Source organism: Protomyctophum bolini, assembly GCF_963924005.1.
Source record: "Protomyctophum bolini genome assembly, chromosome: 18".
Taxonomy (NCBI): domain Eukaryota; kingdom Metazoa; phylum Chordata; class Actinopteri; order Myctophiformes; family Myctophidae; genus Protomyctophum; species Protomyctophum bolini.
This window is the reverse complement of record NC_137879.1, coordinates 9399616-9416548: the sequence shown is the minus strand read 5'-3', so window position 1 is coordinate 9416548 and position 16933 is coordinate 9399616. Positions and strand designations below refer to the sequence as shown.

At 43.4% G+C, this 16933-nt stretch overlaps 1 protein-coding gene across 1 annotated transcript in view; it reads right to left on the bottom strand.

Moving 5' to 3' along the window:
• The window catches only part of LOC308332917 (carbohydrate sulfotransferase 15-like), a 49415-nt gene extending 33653 nt beyond the window's left edge, over positions 1-15762 (bottom strand). The window contains exon 1 of the mRNA XM_080789058.1: positions 15423-15762. The gene's annotated coding sequence lies outside the window, so the exon portion shown is untranslated. The remainder of the gene's footprint in view (positions 1-15422) is intronic.
• Between the last annotated feature and the right edge of the window lie 1171 nt (positions 15763-16933).

Genomic DNA, 16933 nt, shown 5'->3' with positions numbered 1-16933 from the left:
ACAGTCACACACACACACACACACACACACACACACACACACACACACACACATCCTGATGTCCTCCAGGAGAAACAATGTAGGTTTCCCTCTACAGTTGACTTTAGACTCTAGAGTTCAAAGTCAGAACCTCTTTTCCTGTGTTTACACAGCGTCTGCTGCCAGGGGTGCAGGGATGCAGACGTGGTATGTGCAGCGTTAGTATAGCTGGCCTGTGACTGGCAAGAGAACGAGAATGTATTATGATCAAACTGGTTCAGTCACTGTGTAAACTGTCACATCTCAGAGATATGGGCCCGCGTTGCAAACAGATTGAAGGGGACGCCATCGTGGCGCACCCCAGAGGACTCATGACAATGAATTGCCTTGCCAATTCTCCGCTTATGAGAGAGACAGTATTTGATCTGCCTCCTATTGCATTAGTCTTACATAATGAAGGGTTGTACAACAAATACGTAGGCTTCACAGGATGGCAGGTTATGGCTCAAATTTAAGTTAAGAGCATTATGAGGTCTCTCATTACTTTCGGAAGATTAATTACAAGGTTACCTCAATTTGTTTTGTGTTGTTGAGTGGGCGCGTCATTTGATTTTCGCTTGCCAATATGTTCCACCTCGATCTCTACCAGAAGGATCGCTTACGCTGTCATTTACGGGTATTTGGCCATAAATCTCACTAATACTTGCATCCTTTTCAGTAGCTTGTAGCAGAGCAGAGGCAATTTCATCACAACTCTATCTGCTTGGCCAAGCCATGACAAATTGCGGGTGAGGGAGAAATGTTATGACTACGCCTCCTCATCCATCTTGCCCAGTGTAAGAGCCTCGGTGTCTGACTATTGCCCTTTACTGGTCCAGCAAGGTTCACACAGGCATGGGCTGGCGGCACAGATATGGAATTCCAGGCACACACACATTGGCAACGTCATCCCACAAAATGATAGCTGCTGTAATGACACTAACATTCACACAAATTCCTTTGCACTCTCCAAGTGACCTCGGCTAGTCTGCACTAGTGTTGCCAGGAAGTCTGCGAGATATAAACAGCCCTATAGGGAAGTCTCACACTTCAACAAGACATTTCAAGCCTGTCTGGTAAACGGAACTCAATATTAACCCCTGACCCCGGCGAGACGTATAGCTGCTTGACAAGTGTACGGCAGGCTTTTGTTTATCACTCTCTGGGTTTCTGGTTTGAAGACTGGCGCGCACTCGGCTGGCGCTGTGTTTTCTCACAGTTCTACGCATGTGCTAACAAAATGTCCCATCTGCGCTGAGATTCCCAAGTAGCTGGCGTTTACTGATGCCACTGTGTCAGCAATATTCTGCTGTGAATGTGCAACTTTGACTGAGTAGCCACGACAGCCATAGCTTTTTGGTGATGAACAAGAACCTGTATTGCTGTATCGCATCATGAGAATTATATGAATTATATGCATCATACTGTATACTGTAGGCTGGAGGCAAACACATCCCCTTTAGAGATACGGTTAACCACATGGACCTTGGTGTCCCTGTTCTGGTATGAACATTCTAAATATCTTCACCCAAAATGGAACGGATTCGGCTCAACTAAGTATAGGGTTCTGTTTTTAGTGTGAAGATAAATTATGTCAGATGTGTTAGTGTTACCAACAGACACTATTGAAATGTCCAGACAGTGTGCAGGACCTCTTTCTTTGATATCTCTTGATATCAAAGATATCCCTTTGCCTTCAGAACATGATGGAACATATCCCCAGTATAGGCCGCTTGCGCTGGTCTACTTCACAAGACTGTGTCCGCGTGTGTGCGTGCGCGGGACATTGTCAACGGGGCCCTCCAGGATCCCACAATGGTCACAGCAGTTGTTTGCTTTTTAAGCAAACAACAGCACCCCCATGAGCGTCGTAATATCTCAGAGGGCCGTTTGTACATAGATAGTACTATACATGCAGTCACACTTATCCATGTGCAACATGCAAATTATTACATACAGTTTTAACTGTACTGTACATGCGCACATATGCACACACGGACATGCACTCACACACTAAACTTCACACTCTCAGCATTTGGTTGCCTCGTCTTATGTTTGATTATTATGTTCAACTTACTCTTTTTTTTAATTTTAGTTCAGAACCTTTAATAAGCCCTATAGGGTTGGTTTCCTGCACTTGTTTCTTTGTGTTTTTAAATTGTTACCGTATGTGCTATTTGGATTGCGAATCAATAAAACAAAACAAAAACAAACTCTCCCCATAGCCCTGGGTACCATTGACTGTACCTTTAATGTAATTTATACATCCCATTGTAAGGGGATTTCATTTTTGGTTCGGTGTCTATTTTCCAATAATGAGATTTTAACGCCCCATACTTTTATTTGTTTATTTTTTTAAGTACCACTTTTACTTTAAACTTTTTGTTAAATGAAAGCAATGTTTTTTTTAAGAACAAATGGAGTCTACCAAACGTGCCTCAAGCTTGGAACAGCTGGTCCGGTGCATCACAGTGGAGCAGCACAGACATTTTAAACCTTTTATTAGGTGCTAGTATACAAAAAACGACTAACGTTTCCACCTATGCGGTCGCTGATGAAGACCGCATAGGTGTGAGAGGGGATGCCTAGTATATGCTTGATCAAACATAGGGCAGAAAAGTTTAAGGTTGAAGGATGGCACTGATTGGTCCAGCGGTTTGTGAGATTGGGTACGGACAAGCAAGCACACACACACGCACGCATGACTGTTGGTTGTCTTATGTTGTCTTTAGTAGACATGGGGCTTGACAGGTTTGCCATGAGTCAGTAATATATAGTATATAATAGAACCATGAAATTCCATCAACTGAAAGAAGCTGCAGCAAAGCATTTTAGAAGCCATTGGGCAATTGCGATCATGTACAAATCACTTGTTTTATGTTCCGTGTTGACACTGACGGAAGGCCGACCACGTCTCCATGTGGATACTATAACCATGTGCAATTATCAAATAGATTATATAACTGAAATAACTGATTACTACTGTATCGATAATAACTGATTAACTGTATCGATAATATGCAACTCGGACTGAGTCTCGACCGGCGTGCTCAGGTGCGCCTCGCAGGGCTTAAAGCTTCTGCTGGCCTTGTTTCCAAAGCCAGCATCTTTATTGAGTCATCATGATCCGCAGGTCAGCATTCCTTCGGAGTCATGGGGCACAAAAGGCATCATTATCGTGATGCCTGGAAGGGCCCGGCCCTTCTAGCCATTATAATGATGCCGGGAACATCAGGCTTAGACTGAACCCACTGTGGGTTCTGCCCACTGTCACAGATTCACGAAAAGGTTTTAATGGTAAGGTTTTAACCCATTCTGACCTGAGATCAGATTCATACGAGGTTTCCACTGGACACACACTGGTCTTGATTAACCCATTCTGACAGGAGATCAGATTCGATTTTTCAAAAATAGCAGACCTACAAGCTCATAGCGCGCCACTCGGTGGCGTGCTATGAGCTTGTAGATCTGCTATTTTTCAATAGCTAAAGCATAACATGATGCTGACACCAAAATGTGTTCCCGTTCAGAATGGGTTAAAGGACAACTTCACCTTCAACCTATATTCATATACAGTAATTGGTCCTCACTAATGATCATGATAAAATGTATCAATTTTTTTCTACTCAGTCTGTGTCATCGATTGGGAATCCAAGCTAATAGAAACTGCAGGCTTTCTATTCCTGAAAAGTTGCAATGCGAAAATGGAAACAATCGTTCTCACGATAATACAAATTTAAATATATATATATATCTTAAATCTTGTTTAAAAAATAAATCTGCCTAACAATGATGTCACTGGTGGACGGGTTTCTGAACTGCCCACAGTCCTCCTATATGAGACACAGACCGAGTAGAATAAAATGGTGGAAATTAATCATAAACATTAGTGAGGACCAATTATATGAAGATAGTTTGAAAAGTGGTGAAGTGGTCCTTTAAGGATACAAAGTAAAAGGTGTTCATGTTTAAGGACAGAAACGTTGTTTGCTTAATACAGTTTTTTGCAAGTCGTAGAGCACTGTGCACCTTTTTATTTCTGACGAAGTTTTTTTCTTAGCTTTTGAAATGTTCTTTGAACTGTTTCGCCTACGTCCAAAACAGGGACACCAGGTTGAAAGTGGTTAATCATCAAATCCAATCAAATCAAAGTTTATTTATTTATTTACCACATTTGCAGCGACCGAGGTCATAATAGTCGAGCCTCATACCGACTGCCCAGAGCAGCAACTTTTCCCTTCCACACCAGCTGTACCAATCCCGCTGCTGTGAATCAAACTTATGGGCCCATCAATTGCGCTGCCAATGAACTTTTGCATTACCGCCCTCAAACTAGAGCTCTCTTATTTGGGGGTTTTTTTAGACACTGATTTACCGTATTGGTACAGTCACTATAGTAGAGAAACAACACATCCACATATAGCAGGAACAGATTAAAAAGAAACTGCCTGTGATGCTCAGAGAAGAGCAAGAAGTCATGCGTGCATGCTTAGTTTGTGTATGTGTGGGTGTGTGCGTGCGTGCGTTTGTGCGTGCGTGCGCACATGGAAGGTTCTGCCGTATGTTCGTGGTTCAGCTATAGAACAGTGAGGTGAAAAATGTGGGTGGTATTGAAAGGTTTCACAGTTCCTTCATTGGAAAAAGTGTAGCCGGGAGGTAATTGGAAAATGAACACATCCCTCCCTAGTGATGTACAAGTCACGGGGGCCCCCACAGCTCCGTGTTGAGGCCCATTAGAGTGACATCTGGAAGACAGATACTTCAGTAAGAAGCTCCGCTCCACAACCACTAATACTGGGTCTTTCTGCAAGCCTAAGGGATTCCATGGCACTGCATGAAAGTGGAAGCCCGTGTGTGTGTGTATATATATAGATGCTAAAAAAATCATGTGTGGAAAAGGAGAAACTCCAATACTTTTCACAGATATACTGTATGTATAGGCTGTTTTCATATAATTTCCTTGTTGACTAGTATTTTCTTTGAGATGAGTTGTGGACAATGGAATAATTCAGTGGGTTGTCAATGCGCGAGACCTAATTGTGGCTTGTAATTTGTTGCTCCAAAACACAAGCACTGAAAAGAAAATGTTACAGGCCTAACTAGATACTAAATTATGCTCATTTATGTTAATGTATGTGTATGCTGCTATTTTAACTGCATCACACCATTGCCAGTTTTGGACAGTATATATATTTCACTATCAGGAATATTTAAATATCTGACCTGTTTTACTTGTTCTTACTTTCGCTCTCTCTTCTTCCCTTTCCTGAAAAGCTTGTGTGGAAGAAAATAATTCTCCCACTTTTCTTTCCACCTGTAAACCTGTGATGATGATGATGTCTCTATGTCTCTCTTTGTGTCTCCATAGAGAACCACTGCTGGTCATCAAACCACAAAACGACAAAACCAAACACATATCCATGAATTCAAGTCTCCATGGGGTGAGTAATCAATTGGGGAATTTTGGTGGTGAACTATCACACCATGAGTCAGTGGCTTGTGAATAGCATATTGCTGACCACAGAAATAATTCTTCCATTTGGGATATTTCATAGGAAAGCCACAACTTAAGAAGCGGTAGCGTCCAAGGCATCCCATCCATCAAAGTGCTATTCTCATTTGATGAAATCATTCTTTATAGCACAACTCAATACAGATGGCGAGGCATATAAAAGTCTGTTGATTTCTTCATGCGTCATTAATGCAAGCAATGACCCACCGCTTGGCAGTGGTCGGGCAGAAACTCTGGGCTGCCAGATGCACCTCCTTACTCAGCAGTTCTAACCCAAACCCTCAGCTTGATGGTCACCTTACATGCACAATCTCATGTTCTTAACAAGAAAAAAGCACATACGGTCCATTTATGCTTCAAAAATCACATTTAAGCGTGGAGAGATTCATAAAAAAAACTCCCCTGGATTTCTTTTTGCTTTTTGAAGGACTTGACCAGAGTAACCACTTAAGCCCTGGCCTACAGTATACTTTGTCTTATGACAAATGGCAAAATGTGTTCACCTACAGTAACCCTGAGTTACTGTAAAATCGAAGTGTCCTTGAGCAAGACACATAGCCCATCCTAACTGCTCCTGATGAGCTGTGGTTGGTGCCTCGCATGGTTTCCTCTGCCATCGGATATGTGGATGTAATGATGCACACTGTAAAGTGCTTTGGATAAAGGCGCTTATTATAAATGCACCATTTACCATCTTATTTACCATTTCATGCCCACAAAGGGGTTGAAAGTGGTTACCTGCTCGGACTGAGATTAAGGAACGCCATCACACTTGCCCTTGTGTTAATATACTTATAGATAGTGGAGTAAAACACATTGGATAAAGACTTCCACTCATCAATGCCATTCTCAAGAAGAGCAGATTAATGGCTGTCGGCGTGTTAGCTTAATCACGGAGAATCCCATCAATCACATTGAGCAATAGCCTCGTTTTGGCCCCTTTCAGACAGACATCACCTCCTGGAGGCGTTCGGCCCTCTCGCACATCCACATAAATCCATCCCGGCCATCTACATACTCTCATCAGGAATACATAACACAACTTCGCTGGGGCACCCATCAATCAACCAGCCTCTCTCTCATGCACAATTATTATTTTGCTGGCAGTCACAGTCCAACTCCTACTCGGCCAATTGCTGCCAAAGTGAACAACATTTGCGATTTAGCTCACCGTAAGGCATGTCGCACACTGAAAGTAGCCTATCTACAAGCTCACATTGTGAGCTTATATCTCCTATTTCCGGGGTGCAGCTCCATCATACGACGTAGAGCGTAGGTTTAGGCATTGTACTCCCAAGCTATAGAGCCCGCTGTCACATAGACATGGAACTGGAAGCCCACAAAGCAACTTACGTTCAAACCGCAGTCCGCGACAACGAGGTACCGGTGACAGGCCAGACACTATAAGCAGTGTGTTTAAGGCCTGATGTATTTTGATAGGCCACTGAATAGCCAGGGACATTTCCTCTGGATTGCGATGCAGGATAAAAGGGAACGCTATGCGACAGCCAGTAATCTCTGTCTTTTGCGTTTGATGTTGCAAACGCCATCAGCATTCTGATGAGTTAATGTCTCCGGAAAACGCACTCAGGGGGGTTTTCTTGCTTTATTGTACAAGCAATGAACTACATAGATATTCGATGAGAAAATAACCATTAGGACGGCAAACACCCGACTTGGTTGAGGCCAAGACTGAATTGCTTGGAGAGAGAGTCTGTTTACAACAGATGGCATATGCACTCAAAAACACACGAGCAACTACTTTTTGGCAGGAATATCATTATAAACCGCAAACTCAAGCCGTTATGGTGGCAAAAGACTGGAAAGGTCACAAATCTGACATTTGAGATGGCGTTGATCAAAAGAATAAACAGGAAAAAAATGGAAGATGGTACAATTATGTTTCGGCCATAAATTGATGCCACAGATAGTCTGTCCAACAGTTGCTCATACTTTTTTATTGTGCACCTTCTTGCTCCCTAGTGCAACAGGGGGTCCTCACTCCTCAGAGATACTGCAGGGAGGCTGTAAAATCGTTGTGTGATTAAGGGGACTTACGGGATGTATTGTATTGAGGGTTTAAGTGGTTAAACACACATTTAACATGAATCCAATATGTAGTGGGGGTCCATGCTTCATCTCTCTCCCAGAAAGGGTCCTTGGCCTGATCAATGCTGAAGGCCCATATGCCCTGGAAGGCCCATATGCCCATGGCCCTTACTGACTTTGGTGACCCCTTGGCCTTTCCTCTAGAGCCACCATTTGGCCAAAGATCCAACTGCATGCACACACACTGGATGTATCTCCAAATTAATTCCCTTCGGACCCAGAACCCATTATCAGCACCTCATGCCGAGTCGATCCCTTTGTTTCTTTTTCTAAAAAAGTTATCCCAAGATTTTGTAACCCATTTTTCACCCCTGTGTCAATTATCTAATGTGATCCTGGGCTCTACACACCCTCCACCAACCTAGACAAGGGGAGAGCAACGGACTTGAACTCATGCTTCCTTCATGCCTGAGTGTCCAAGTTGCTCCTTTACACCTGACAGGGGGGGAGTTTCCCTGGTTGGACGTAGCGCGTGGTGGGAACACTTTATTCCAACCAGTTCCTTTCCCCTCCATCAGGCACCTGGCTGGCCAGGGGGAGGTAGTTTAGAGACCAGGATTACTGCATGTTTTTTGTGAGGGTACCTACCCTAGGGGACACGGGGAGAACATGCAAACTCCACACAGAAAGGCCTTTTCGCCAACCCCGCCGAGTCCCTTTGTTATATCCTTTCTGTCTGCGAGCATTGGTGTAGGTGGACAAGTTGAGTGTCACAGTGTGCTCTCTAGACTGTGTGTGTGTGTGTGTGTGTGTGTGTGTGTGTGTGTGTGTGTGTGTGTGTGTGTGTGTGTGTGTGTGTGTGTGTGTGTGTGTGTGTGTGTGTGTGTGTGTGTGTGTGTGTGTGTGTGTGTGTGTGTGTGTGTGTGTGTGTGTGTGTGTGTGTGTGTGTGTGTGTGTGTGTGTGTGTGTGTGTGTGTGTGTGTGTGTGTGTGTGCGTGCGTGCGTGTGTGCGTGCGTGCGTGCGTGCGTGTGCGTGCGCATACAAGACCCCCTGTAGTACACGAGTCAGATGCTTCATTTGAGAAACAGAGAGAGACCTTTCAGAAAGAGGAAAACAGAAATAAAAGGTTGGTGTGAGGTCAGAGCCAGGCCAGGATGTGAGGGACTTTTGGGAGCCGTGGTCAGAGGTAGTGAGAAGAGACACCCTGCAGCTGTACTGGGGGAGCCCCCCTGGGATCAAAGTCTGCTGCCCAACTTATTAGACACAGTGTATGCTGCTGTGCACATTAAAAATCATCTGTGTTTGTTTAACTATGAGAAGTACAACAAATATTTGTGGTTTTGACTTCCAGCGCGAGTACAGAACACCAGGGGGAACCTTGACCTTCCCTAAGGCTGAGTCTATAACACGACGATGCAAATCCCTTTTAAGACATGTTTGTTTCTTACGGGTCATACAGAGCTGTTCTCTTTTCTTAACCACGTGAACCCTAGCCATATCCCACGTTCTGGGAATATAGGCAAGCATTCTGCTTACAATCGCAGATCTGCAAGTTTTGTGACATGCTTTGGGCTTGTAGATTATAGCTATTTTCAGTGAAGGGATTTTGGTGTAGAGGAAAATAAGGAGGAGACCAAGACCCCTGGGGTACCCCAGTTAATGAGGGTTAAAAATTGTTAAAGATTGCAGTCCAGATATGTTGAAGTTGTGTGAATTTCTGCCTCTGTGGCGGCGGTATTTATATGCAAATATCATGACCAATGGCATTACAAGACTAAACAATGGAAATCAATGATGATGTTTAGGTGAAAAAATAACAGATTTTTTTTATTTATGAATTAAGTAATTAATTAAAATGACGAAAAGCTACGCTGGGCCTTGCAGGGTTAAGTGGTCAAAGGAAAAACAATTCAGGCCGCATTCTTTCTTTATTATGAGAAGAAACAATTTGCATCATTGCTGAATCCATGTGGGACCTAAACGGAGGATCACGGGGATGCAGAACAAACCACTTTGAAAGTCTTGATATGGACCCAAGTGTCCTGACAAATAAAGGACGTCCCACTGCCCAGAATACGCAAAGCTTATTCTTTGTAAATGACATAAAAGGCAATCCCCTAACGACGTGGGACCATGAGAGCCGTCCAATAATAGCGGATAATTCCTAGATGGAATTAGGCTTCCCACAAAGCCCCATGCAACACTTTCATGAGAGCAGAATCCACGCCACAGAAAAGGGAAAGCTGTGTGTTTCATCTCATCGCAAAGTCCCATTAATCCAATCTGTGTAAGCAGCACGTTACGGCGGCGAGATGTGAGGATCCATGTGACGGGTGTCAACGGTTAACCCATTCTGGGCGGGAACCCCTCTTGGTGTTTATAGCATTATGTCATGCTTTAGCTATTGAAAAATATCAGATCTACAAGCTCATCGCTACGAGCTTGTAGGTCTACTATTTTTGAAAAGTCGTAAAGATGTGGTGCAAATCTTTGAATATATATTTCCGAGCAAACATTTTTAACTAAAATATTGGCTTCTGGGGGGGTCCCTGGAACTACATATTTTGAGATGGGGGTCCGTGGCCCAATAGAGATAATTCTGGGGGTCCTTGACATGAAAAGGGTTGAGCACCACTGACATAGTTTTTCAGAAAAATGTTCGGATTTAGAAGCCTTTTTTGAATCGACCTCAGTCCACAATGGGTTAATGACCTAAGGCCATGAAACTGAAAAGACCCCAATGGCCCATTGCATGTAATCTCATGTGCTGCTTACAGTACATTCTTTCCGTTTTCCATTATGAGACACCCATAAAAGAGGCCGTTTGAAATCAATTCTCCTGGGGTAGTGAAAGTAAAAGTCAATGCCTGTTCTGGAGAAAGGGACATCTTCCCACCCCGACACGGATTTCAATAAAGTCCTCCCCTCCCCATACCCTGATGTGTACTGTATGACGATATCTGAGTCCATTTGTCTCTGCTGTAAAGTCCTGAGTGTCCATTTATCTCTGATGGAACCAAATGGACCCGTAATTGTCCACTCGGTTCCATTTGTACACTCTCAAAGTAAAATGAACACTCAGAATTTTATTTTGTAGTTAGTAGGTCATTACTGAGCACTCATGCCCTATCAAAGAAACCTCACAATTATGGAAGCCTTGGCACTGATGGAGAAGTCATCTCCAATGCTATAATTGCCACTGTGATGGCTTGAACATGCATTACATACAAGGGGGGGAAAAACATCATCTTGTTTGTTTCATAATTTAACTGTCACTCACAACATACAAATGTTATTCATTCACTGGTGGTCCATCTTCTTTTCTGTCTGCACCATAGACACATTATAAACCGCTGTTGGTATATCCAAGGCAAGGCAAGGGCAATGGGTGTGATTCATTACTCTAAAAGTTTAAGATCCCTGAAATGAATACTTCATCAGCGCGCCTATAAAAAGAACAAAGTGGGGCTTAAATCAAGAGCGACGACAAACCAAAACGCTGCGTGTGGCCTTATCGCTGACAATGCGATCTTATTAAAGCGCTTGATTCCCTTCATATAGCCTTTCACAATGCGGGAGAGACGAAATAAACGAGAGACAGACACTGAAAAGAGAGACTATACTCGCACACTCCCCGCATACACACACTACACCCAGTGGTGGCATTTATATCATTGTAATCATCCAGCCCACTCGCATGCATAATAATATATTTCACAGACCAAAAAAAAAAAGAATCCCCCTCTGTACTTATCACGCCCCCACAATCACGCCCGTCTCTCTAACCCCCCCTCCCTGTCCAACCCTTCTCGCCGCTATATGGACCACTTAGGCAGACTGTTTCTAACTAGTGGGGCTGCTTGAGCAAACAGCTCAATAGAGCTATCCACAGAGAGACACGACAAACACAAGTGCAAACGAAACGGCAGTGGTCTGTCTGTACTGTATGAGTAACATTTTGAGGTACTTTTACTTTACTGGAGTATTTCCAATTTCCAATACTTTTATTTCTACTCCACTATAGGCTATACATCTCCGTTCTAAATATTGTACTTTTACTCCACTACATTTATTTGGAAACTTTGTAGATTTTGATTATTTCTTTTTTTATTACAAAACATATATTAACCACTTCATTTCGACCATTTCAAAATAGGCGATCTACGAGCTCTACAAGCTTTTCTAAATATTTGTATACCATTTGAAAACGTGTGAAAATGGACATTTTGATACTGATACTTTTGTAGTTTTTTGAATTCCGGACTTTTACTTGTAACAGAGTATATACTTCTACATAATTGCAGTAGCCTAATTGATACTTTTCCTTAAGTACAACATTTGAGTACTCTTTCCCCCCACAGTCACAGAGACACGACAAACAGAATGTAACCAGGTGTCTAGATCTTTCATGATAGACCTGAACATTATGTCTGCATCATCGTGGGGGGAATACGAACCTTCAAAATGTCACCTCTCTACATTAGGATAAGTCCACAGTCCACAGTCTAAACCCGTAGACTCTACAGGGTGTGCTCCTGCAAACTGACTGCATTTTGACATTTTCTTTGAGCTTTAGCCGGGATTTAATGCTGCTATTTTTTTATCCCTATAATCGGTTTAATGATACGACTGTATATACGGGATTAATTGGTTGGAAGAAGGGATATTCAACTTGAGAGAATAAGGCTGGCAGAATGACGCGAAGAGCAATGAGCAAAGTGATGCTCCCTCCCTGTATAGGCATGTGTCAAGCGCTGCACACCATGCAAACACTGTGACCCAGTGGTTCCCAAAGTGGGCTCTGGGGACCCCCAGGGGTCCTTGAGGGAGTTCCAGGGGGTCCCCGAGCTAAATGAAAGTTTGGAACTAAATGGACCCTTATGGGTCTGTAACTCAGTGTACAAAAGTGTACATTTGTAGTTAAATTAAGTTTGATTTTACAATATGTTTTGGGGTGGTGTCCCAGAAATAAAAATGCCATTAATTGGGGGTCCGTAATGCATGTCAAACTGGGAGTCCTTGAAATTAAACGGGTTGAGAATCACTGTTAGAGCCGTAAAACTCCTCTCTTATGGGGGTCCCTGGCATATCTTTTCAAATGGGGGTCCGCGGGCTAATTAGTGTCAATTTGGGGGTCCTTGACATGAAAAAGTTTGGGAACGTTTCGATCCCTTAGGATCTTCTTCACTGAAGAAGATCCATAAGGGATCGAAACGTTGAGTCAAATAAACCAGCGGAGCTGAGTTTTCATACCAGTGTTGCGGACTCTATTCTTTCCTCTTGTACTGCCTTTTGTCCAGCACCTGGGCTAGAGTGGAGGTGCATGCTCTATTTCCTTTGTTAACCACTGCTGTAACACACACACATATGGCCCGTGGGTCAGGACTCGGGAGCCTATATCTCCTGTTTCTGTATAGCATGAGGTGGCTTGATGTACAATTACATCCCCTGGACATGACGCTATATATTGCAGGGACTTAGAGGCCCAATCCAACCCTTGATGCCATGCAGTGCCAACGGACCGGGTAGTACCATATGACCCGGTCAGGGAATCGAACCCCGGCCTGACCTCTCCCAATCTCTGCAGGGCGGACACTCTATAACCACAAAGACCACTGAGCTGGTCGCACTCTCATGCACGCACGTACGCATGCAAACACATGTCATACGATTTATTAAGTGGTTCCCAAAGTATTGGGGTCCTTGAGGGAGTTCCAGGGGGTCCCCAGCTAAATGATAGTCTGTAACCAAATGGACCCTTATGGGTCAGTAACTCTGAGCGTTCACAAATGGAACCAAATTGACCCGTATAACATTGATTTTACAAAATAAAGTGGACGTCCCAGAAATTGCAATGTAGAAATGCGAACACTGTTAGAGCCGTAAAAATCTTCTCTTATATGGGGGTCCCTGGCATATCTCTTCAAATGGGGGTCCGTGGGCTAATTAGTGTCAATGTGGGGGTCCTTTGACATGAAAAAGTGCATGAGAGCAAAATGTGTCCTTTTAACCCATTTTGGTGTTGGCATCATGTTATGCTTTAGCTATTGAAAAATAGCAGATCTACAAGCTCATAGCGCGCCAGCGAGTGGCGCGCTACGAGCTTGTAGGTCTGCTATTTTTGAAAAATCGAAGAACGACTGACATTTTTAGAATCTGATCTCAGGTCAGAATGGGTTAATCAGACCAGTGTGTGTCCAGTGGAAACCTCGTATGAATCTGATCTCAGGTCAGAATGGGTTAAAGAACCACACCCACTGCCACAAATGTCTTTGAAAATAGAAGATCTACAAGCTCATACAATTGCATTGCGATGCTTTAGTAGTGTGCTTTTAGATCTGTGTAGTGTGAGCTTGAAGATCCCCCCCCCCACACACACACACACACACACACACACACACACAAACACACACACACACACACACACACACACACACACACACACACACACACACACACACACACACACACATAACTTTAGCAATAGGAACCTTGCACACAGACAGACATGCACATGCAGCACCTTAATGCACAAGTGTGCTTGCAGCATAAAAACTGCATGCAGGCTTTTATTGCTTCTATAGCCTATACATAATTATGTCTGAGGATCATCCAGAACAAAATAATTGTAGCCTACTATACTCAAACAATATGTAACAAGAAAATGCTGAAGCTTAAGACAATATGCACTTACATGATGCAATTTCATCCTATATCCTAAATCCCTGATATATAGTCTCATGATCCATGCACCCAGCCTTGTGTGTGTGTGTGTGTGTGTGTGTGTGTGTGTGTGTGTGTGCGTTTTTGTACGTGCGTGCGGGGTGGGCGCGCCGCGCGCACCTTGAGTGGGCCACCTCCCCAAATCACCATTCACTAATTCTGCTTTATAGAACAGCCTGGGCAGGGAATCCCATTATCCCAGGGATATCAAATCATCAAATGAAAGTAGTATAAAGATTTGATGCGACGCAATTATTCCTTCGCCAATTATCTGCTTGCTTGCGCTTCTGTATGAAAATAATATTCTATCCTAAAAGAAACACGCCTTTGCACGCTGTTTTTGGCACGCGGCACTGTCGTACGACGAAGCATAAACGGGGCTTCCAGGTAGGACAAAGAGAGAGCAGAGAGGACCACTCAGCTCCCTTCCTACAGCTTTTGTTTAGAGAGGAAAAAAGGAGTATTTGGTGTTCTTGCAGACTTTTAACAATGTATTCCCTTGGAAACAAGCCATTATTTCTAATGTTGTGATTGTGAACAGGAGGGGGGGAAAAAATCTCGAAATCCGTTACACGTGTGATTTTGGTTGACAGACAGCTAGGGCAAGTGCTGATCATTGGCGATATAACGCTGCATCATATGTTGCACAATAACCGCGTTTCCCCTTTACTTTTCACTTCCATCGCGGCACATTTTTTCTCCCACTTAAATTCTGAGCAAACTGTGTGAACTCTTGAGTTACGGAAGAATACATAGTAGCCATTCATTCATTCATACACGCGAGCTGCGAGTCGAGCGACCGGCGGGTGCCTCCTGCCCTCCTCTCCCCTGAAAGGAGTCCGTTATGTTTGACGGTCTCCAATTTTTCTCCAGGATATTACACATTAGAAATATCACTCAAAGTTCCCCAGGCTCTGCTCAAATTAGCGCTACTTTAATTATCCCTATAGACTAAGAGACAATGTTAGATCGTAGTTGTTATAATACAACTTGAATGACAGTTAAAGGTGGAAACAGCGGACAAGAATGTTCGCCTTTAATCTATAGAGTCCAATTAAGGCAATAACCAAAATTGTAATGGGCTTAAATGTGCAAAAAAATAATACAATAGTACATTACCATGAGCGTCTTCTTGAAGTCGGCGGCTCTACGCGACCATCCGTGGTGTGTATTAAAACAACTTATATTAGCCGGCTCATATAATCCCATATCGTTCTCCAATAACGAGATAAACGCGGTGGCATTTGTGAGTCCCTATAGTTGACTATTTTTATGTTTTATTTTTTCCCTGTTAGCGACAACAACTGTGCTTCAAGTTAAAAGTGTCGCCTGGATGCGCGAGTCAGTGTGGTGACAGCTCGAGGTGCTCTCTCTCTCTTTCTCTCTCTCTCTCTCTCTCTCTCCTGTCTATGAGGAATCACTGTGGTTATTTCTCCATCTCTCTCTATGTCTCTCTCTCTCAATCTCTCTCTCTCTCTCTCCTCCGTCCTCCCTCTCTCTCTCTCTCTCTCTCTCTCTCTCTCTCTCTCTCTCTCTCTCTCTCTCTCTCTCTCTCTCTCTCTCTCTCTCTCTCTCTCCCCCCCCTCAGGGTTCAGGGATATTTTCCAAGTTGTAGACGCTAGACGGGGTGAGGTTGCAGGGGGGTCAGTGGGGGAGGGGGCCAGTAGGACAGCTGCTCATGGACACTCTGTTCTGATCATATGGGGGGGAATGAATGACAGATAGACTCCCATTTAAGGGAAACTAAACACACAAAACACACAAACAAATAAATAAATACACAAATAAATAAATAATATATAGCCAAATTTGTGGTTGTCTTTCAATAAAGTAAATTGTCTGCAGCTCGGACCATAATATCTGAGACTCTGAGAGGGTGCGGCTAGGCTTGCATGCTTCCTAGCTCCTACAAAAAACAGAATAACAGTGGTTAAAAAAAGGGAGCAGAATCTTGCATTCGAGAACAGGCGATACAACCCCCCCCCCCTCCCACACACACACACACACACACACACGCACTCACACACACACACACACACACACACACACACACACACACACACAGCTGCTGTTGTAACCCCAAGAGTCAGAGATTGTTAAGACCTGCAGAGAATCACAGAATGATTCATTCTGGCTGCAGACACACTCAGTCAGACAATTCACCCATAATGAATGTGAGCGTGACCACACGTGTAACCATGTGTGTCCACGCGGCTCCCTCCATCATCGCTCTAAATGTGAAGTCATTTATGAAATATAGGCTGTTCAGGGTATTTTGCCCTCCAGTAATTTGTTAGTAACCCCCAGAGGTTGGTGACACATACTGTCACCAATGCAGGGCCCAAATCACAGTGGTGGAAAAAGTAGGCTACACTCAATTGTTTTACTTAAGTAAAAGTATCAATACTGCAATGTACAATGTACAAAAATATTGGTATCAAAGTGTACTTAAAGTACGAAAGTAAAAGTACCCATTATGCAGTACAGTACGTATGTCCCATTTACACAAGTTTTCAAATGTATAAAAATCTTTAGAAATTTGCAGATCTACCAAGCTCACAATGCAAGTTGCATCGCAAGCTTCTAGATTGGCTATTTTGTGGCCGAAATGTTATATAGGCTGAAGTGGT